This window comes from Globicephala melas, chromosome 3, assembly GCF_963455315.2.
Source record: "Globicephala melas chromosome 3, mGloMel1.2, whole genome shotgun sequence".
Lineage (NCBI taxonomy): Eukaryota > Metazoa > Chordata > Mammalia > Artiodactyla > Delphinidae > Globicephala > Globicephala melas.
The window spans coordinates 125684918-125692616 of record NC_083316.1 but is presented as its reverse complement, the minus strand read 5'-3'; positions in this window follow the sequence as shown (position 1 = coordinate 125692616).

Sequence of the window (7699 nt, the reverse complement as noted above, 5' to 3'; positions counted from 1 at the left end):
ACTCCCTGTGTTAGTCAAATGGAAGAATCTATCCCCATCCTTGCATGTAACAGACACCACTAAAGACTGGCTTAATTTAATAATGGCTATCATTTTCTCTCTCTTATTCCATACATTCTGATCTACTTTGCAGATGAGGAAACTGCATCTTGGAATATTGTTACTTAACAAGGCCACTCAACCGACAAGTAGTGGATTTTGAGGTGGGACAGAGACGGGTTTTCTTACTCATAGGTGTCAGTCATTGGTGCCTCTCTCCCTCCCAATTCAGCATCCCAGGCTGCTATTTAATGTTGTGGTCCCCCCACCTTCCCACAGACATATCCCCAGGGACCTCATAGAGGTAGATTTTGGTCTGCCACTCCTACCTTACCTTCATCATGCTCCAGTTCTCTGCAGCAGGAACCTAAGGTGTGAAACAGATAGCCAAATCCCTACTAATGGAGAGCTGGCTAAATAATAATCTGCTTTTCCTCAATAACAGTATGTCAGCTGCCAGCCAGCCAGAACCCAGATCTCTTCACCCCTCCCAACTAAGCCTGGGCATTTTCCCTCCTGTTGGTCTCAGGGTTCACAGAGGTGACTGGCAGCTGGAGGGTTACATATTGTAGCCATTACTCTGTCCCAAACTGCTTTCCAAAGAGTAACTAATGATGTGTTAACTAGGGATGTTATGGGCCAGCAAAGAAGTCATCTCAGGTTAGAGACCACTTCAGGATTCACTTCCTCAGCCCTTCCTGACTACCCACTCTTCCCAGGAAGGACAGGTCACCTCCTCTGAGACCCCATTATTGAGTGGACTGTTCTGATTTGCTATTTGGGATTCATTTCCGCTGCTACAGCTAGTTTTTAATTTAACTTCATTTTTGGGACTTCCCTGGCGGTCCAGTGGTTAAGACTCCATGCTACCAAAGAAGGGGGTGCGGGTTCGATCCCTGGTCAGGGAACTAAGATCCCATAACCCACATGCCATGTAGTGTGGCCGAAAAAAAAAAAAAAAACCTTGATTTTTCTTAGAAATAGGTAACATGTGCAAGTAAACAAATTCAAAATATCAAAGAGTTTACAATTAAAAGTAACTCTCCCTCCCATACTATCCATTCTTACCCGAGCATCCCTTTCTGGAGGCAAACACAGCACCAGTTTCCTGTGTTGCCTTCCGGGTTAGTCTGTACCAGCAGTTCTCAACTCTGCTGCACATCAGAATCTCTTGGGGAAGTTTTAAAAGATAAATATATTTTGGTCTCATCCCCAGATATTATGACTGAATTGGTATAGAGTGGACTCAGGCATTGATATGTTTTAAAAGCCCTCCAGAAGATTCTAATGTAACCTAGGGCTGACAAACCAGTGATCTATGCATGTACAAGACTCCCCGAATCAATCAATCTTTCTCTCTCTCTCTCTCCCATATATATGCTTTTTTAAAAAAATAAAATGGGCATTCAATATATCCTATTCTATACTCTTAAAAATTAATAATATTAAACCTTAAAAATTGTTCCATCTGAGTGCATAAAGAGCTTCTTTATGGCTATCTACTGCTAAGTAACAAACCACTCCAAAACTTAGTGGCTTAAAACAACAATAATCATTTTGTTATTTCTCATGTTATAATAATCATTTTGTTATTAGAAATTTGGTAAGAGCTTTAATTAATTAAAAAAAAACCAAATAGTGCTTTGAACAATTGTAGGTATTTTTTTCTCTGCCCCCTCTCCCCCAATTCCTAAAGGGGGCTTGGCCCTTCATTTTTATTTATTTATTTTTTAATCTATTTATTTATTTATTTTTGGCTGCATTGGGTCTTCGTTGCTGTGCAAGGGCTTTCTCTAGTTGCGGTGAGCGGGGGCTACTCTTTGTTGTGGTGCACAGGATTCTCATTGCAGTGGCTTCTCTTGCTGTGGAGCACGGGCTCTAGGGGCGCGGGCTTCTGTAGTTGCGGCTTGTGGGCTCTAGAGCGCAGGCCCAGTAGTTGTGGCAAATGGGCTTAGTTGCTCTGCGGCATGTGGGATCTTCCCGGACCAGGGCTCGAACCCGTGTCCCCTGCATTGGCAGATGGATTCTTAACCACTGCACCACCAGGGAAGTCCTTGGCTTGGCCCTTCTTGATCACTTGCCTCTCAGGGCTGCTCTGTGGCAGGGCAGGAAGTAACTATTCTCAGACTCAAGAAGAGATCCCCTCTTCCTTTTGGCCTTTGAGGGAAATTAGACTGAATTGTCCCAGAGAGGGAAAGAAGGAGGGCCAGGAGTCAGGAGGAAAGGAGATTGTTGAACGCTTCCCCCATGAGGGCTAGGCTTTGCAAAATCTTTGAGTGGCAAGGACCTGGGCCTCTTCCTGCCCTGGAGATGTGGGAGGGTTTGCCACATGGGTGACTGTTGGTGGCTCTGGGAGCCTGGAGCCACAGCAAGAACCTTGGAACCCTGGCAACGAGCAGGACTGTTTCAGGGGCCTCACCAGCTTGGACGAGGGGCACATTTGTGGTAGTAGGATGGATCAAATAAAGGTTACAGGGCTTTTCTCCGGCTGGACTGAGTTAGACCAACAGGTCTTCACGTGACCCTGGGGCGGGGCAGTGGTCACAGTAATTACTGAGATTGGATATCCTGCCAGCACTGTGGGATGGGGGCTTGGAACATATAAAATTTGATTTGGAGAAAGAAAAGAAATGTGACTCTGACACCTGGGGTGAAGAAGTATAAGTTATCCTTGCTATAATATTTAGGTACAGAAAGTGATCTGTTAGTTGACGTTTCATGGCGATCACAAGCCCTGGCATCCCAGATTTGTTCTTTCAGGATTATGAGCTAGGTGCTGTGGGAAATGGCCATTCAAAATGGAACATGACCTTTGTGCTAAAATATTGACTTCTCAATATTTCTTTACTTAAACTCTTATATCTTTTGGATAGCCAGGACATCATCTTAAAAGATTAGTAGTTTAAGTTGTTCATTCTGGCCATGTTTTTTGTTAAGAAGATAAGAAAATAAGCAAGTGTACAAAGATTTAACAAATGTTCATTAAGAATATCAAAAAAATAAATAAATAAAAGCAGCCTAAATAACCAACAGTTAGAAATATATTAAATAAATTATGGTTACAGCCACCCAATGGAAGTCTATGAGGCCATTAAAAATCATGTGGTAATGGAATATTTAATAGCACAGAAAGATATTTACATATATTGTTGAACAAACAAAATATATATTGCGCAACCACAGTTTTGCTTTAAAAATTATATTTATATGATTGGGAAAGAAGACTATATATCAAAATGTTTCTCTGGATGGTAACTGTTATGTGCTTTTTGTTTACCTGTATTTTCTCAATTTTCTACAACACATGATATATTACTTTATAAAAAGAAAAATAATAAAAATAGGAAAATAATTATATTTGCATTACTTCTGCTTTCTACTGAATATCACTGCTTCATACTAAGCTTACATTATCATTATTAATGACTACATTTATTGAGAACTGGCAATGAACCAAGTTCTGCCTCTATACTGCCTCTAAGCCTCACAACAGTTTTATAAAATAAGTATCATTATCACCCACAATTTGAGACCAGAGATTAAGAAATTAGCCCAATGTAAAAGTGTGAATTACAGGAAGAGGATTCAAACTCAGTTCACTCTGGTGCTAAAGCCCAAGGATACCCTCCTGCCTGTTGCCTTTCTCCTTACTACTGTGGTTACAAAGTATGTATTTAGGACTTAACTTTACCTGACTTTTCAGGATTCCCCAAGCTCCTAAATGTTTTTGAATCACAGATTGCTTTCAGAATCCAGACTTTAAGAAAAATGACGTAAAGGTTAAAATGCACCTAAGGAGAAACTTTTACATGGCTCATTCATCACCCAGGTGAGATCGTCAAAGTAAAACAAAGAGAACTTCACAGACTAGCCATGCTCCAGAGGCAGACTCAACAGGAAACCCAAGTAGCTGAATAAATCACAAAGTCAACAGGTGGCCTGACACTTAGGAACTGACATCAACTCTAGGTCAGGGTAACAACAAATGAAATATGGGAGAGAGCCAAGGTTAAGTATAAAATGAGGGTGGAGCCCAACAAAATGAGGGTGGAGGCTGTCCCACCAGTTCTAAGGGCTAGCTGGTGGGGCCAGAGAAACTCTTCCCTTCTGTGGCTTCACAGAGGACATGGGGTTTGGCAAGACAGAGGGGAAAGTCCTCTGATCGGGAAATGGAGGCTAAATCAACATATAAAGCCAGTGAAATGTACTGAAGGGGGACACTTAATGCCCAGTGACAAGCAAATTACCCAGGCTTGCAGCACTGTTTCTCAGGCCTCCTCTCCCAGTCAGTCAATGTGTCTTCCACACCTTCTTTTGTTTTTTTCTTTAACATCTTTATTGGAGTATAATTGCTTTACAATGTTGTGTTAGTTTCTGCTTTATAACAAAGTGAATCAGCTACACATATACATATATCCCCATATCCCCTCCCTCTTGCGTCTCTCTCCCACCCTCCCTAACACACCCCTCTAGGTGGTCACAAAGCACCGAGCTGATCTTCCTGTGCTATGTGGCTTCTTCCCACTAGCTATCTATTTTGCATTTGGTAGTGTATATATGTCCATGCCACTTTCTCACTTCGTCCCAGCTTACCCTTCCCTCTCCCCGTGTCCTCAAGTCCATTCTCTACATCTGCGTCTTTATTCCTGTCCTGCCCCTAGGTTCTTCAGAACCTTTTTTTTTTTATATATATTCCATATATATGTGTTAGCAAATGGTATTTGTTTTTCTCTGACTTACTTCACTCTGTATGACAGACTCTAGGTCCATCCACCTCACTACAAATAACTCAATTTTGTTTCTTTTTATGGCTGAGTAATATTCCATTGTATATATGTGCCACATCTTCTTTATCCATTCATCTGTCGATGGACACTTAGGTTGATTCCATGTCCTGGCTACTGTAAATAGAGATGCAATGAACATTGTGGTACATGTCTCTTTTTGAATTATGGTTTTCTCACTGTATATGCCCAGTAGTGGGATTGCTGGGTCATACAGTAGTTCTATTTTTAGTTTTTTTTTTTTTTTTTTTTTTTTTTTGCAGTACGTGGGCCTCTCACCATTGTGGCCTCTCCCATTTCGGAGCACAGGTTCCAGACGCACAGGCTCAGCAGCCCAGCCGCTCCGCGGCATGTGGGATTCTCCCGGACCAGGGCACGAACCTGTGTCCCCTGCATTGGCAGGCGGACTCTCAACCACTGCGCCACCAGGGAAGCCCTATTTTTAGTTTTTTAAGGAACCTCCATACTGTTCTCCATAGTGACTGTATTAATTTACATTCCCACCAACAGTGCAAGAGGGTTCCCTTTTCTCCACACCCTCTCCAGCATTTATTGTTTGTAGATTTTTTGATGATGGCCATTCTGACCAGTGTGAGGTGATACCTCGTTATGGTTTTGATTGGCATTTCTCTAATGATTAGTATATAATGGAGAAAAGACAGCCCCTTCAATAATCGGTGCTGGGAAAACTGGACAGCTACATGTAAAAGAATGAAATTAGAACACTTCTTAACACCATACACAAAAATAAACTCAAAATGTATTAAAGACCTAAATGTAAGGCCAGAAACTATCAAACTCTCAGAGGAAAACATAGGCAGAACACTCTAGGACATAAATCACAGCAAGATCCTTTTTGACCCACCTCCTAGAGAAATGGAAATAAAAACAAAAATAAACAAATGGGACCTAATGAAACTTCAAAGCTTTTGCACAGCAAAGGGAACCGTAAACAAGATGAAAAGACAACCCCAGAATGGGAGAAAATATTTGCAAACGAAGGAAATGACAAAGGATTAATCTCCAAAATATACAAGCAGCTCATGCAGCTCAATATCAAAAAAAGAAACAACCCAATCCAAAAATGGGCAGAAGACCTAAACAGACATTTCTCCAAAGAGGATATACAGATTGCCAACGAACACATGAAAGGATGCTCAACATCACACCTTCTTCTTGCTTCAACGCCCACACCCTTCCCTCCAGTCTCTCAGTCCCCATCCTAGGCCAGTTCCTCATTCCTCTGGGAAAATTGCAAATCAACTATACGCCAGTAAAGATTATTAAAAAAAAAAATTGTAACAGCTTCCTTACTGATTGACTAGATTCATCTTCCTATTTAAATGCTGATGTTTGAATCCTCTTTGCCTTGTCCTGGGCGTACCTACCTTCTATGACAGGGATTTTGCTATCTTTAAGGTAATCCAGTTAATATTAGATAGTTATGATAACTAATAATGATTGAATGACTACTATTAAGTTGAACAGTATGAAACTGCTGTCCCTGTAGGAGAAAAATAGTCAAAGAGGGGCAATTTCATATGGTTCAACTTAACATGCACTGGATGCATAGCTGTGCACTGTACAATATATTATCTCATTTAATCTCCACAACCGCCATGTAAAAGAATTCTAATTTTACAGCTAAGTAAAGTGAGGTCCAGGGAAACTGAATAATTTACACACCACCTCTTAAGCACTATGGGTATTGCCTTTTTTTTTTTTTTTTTCTTTTGGCCTCACTCTGAGGTGATCTTAGTTCCCCAACCAGGGATCAAATGCAGGGCCCTGGCAGTGATAGCGCCAAGTCCTAACCACTGGACCACCAGTGAATTCCCGGGTGTTGCCTTCTTATAATAACTTCTGTCTCAACCTGCTGGCTTGTCTGGCTCTCTGGATCCTCCCTGAACAAGCTGGCACACTCCACCCATGACAGCCTTTCAAAGCTTCCTCCTAATTGAACATACTCAGTTCTCTCACCATTGATATTAACAGGAGTGATGAACAGTTGGGGGCCTGTGGAGACCTCTTCACCCAACACTGGGATTTGTGGTGGACACTGATACGCTAACCAGCCCATTCCCATTCAAGCAGGTCCTGAATTTCCAAAAAGGTGCCTTACAAAACACCTTTCCACAAATACCTCTCCTTCACCCAGCTGATTCCTTGCTGTGTCCTATTTCTTTCCTTTATTCCCCCTCTTTACCTCCAAACTCAGTCTTAAGATCACCTGTGGATTGAGCAGTTCCACTCGTGGGTATATACTCAAAAGAATTGAAAACGCATGTCCACACAAAAACTTGTACACAAATGCTCATAACAGCCCCAAAGTGAAAACAACCTAAATGCCCATCAACTAATAAATGGGTAAACAAAATGTGGTATAATCTATAAAATGGAACATTATTCAGCCATAAAAAAGAATGGAGTTCTGATACATACATGGGTGAACTTTGAAAACATTATGCTAAGTGAACGTAGTCAGACACAAAAGATCACATATTGTATAATTCTATTCATATGAAATGACCAGAACAGGCAAATCCACAGAGAGAGAAAGTAGAGTAGCGGCCACCAGGGGATGAGAAAACAGATTAGCGGTGGCACAACATAACGAATACACCCAAACCCACTGAATTGTACACTTTAAAAAGATGAATTTCCCAGGCGGTCCACTGGTTAGGACTCCATGCTCCCACCGCAGAGGGCATGGGTTCGTTCCCTGGTTGGGGAACTAAGAGCCCACATGCGGTGTGGCGCAGCCAAAAAAAAAAAAAAAAAAAAGATGAATTTTTATGTAATGTGAATTCTAGCTCAATTAAAAAAGTATTTCAAAATCACCTATAATTTGAGTCACCTAACTTTTCAAAGCTTTC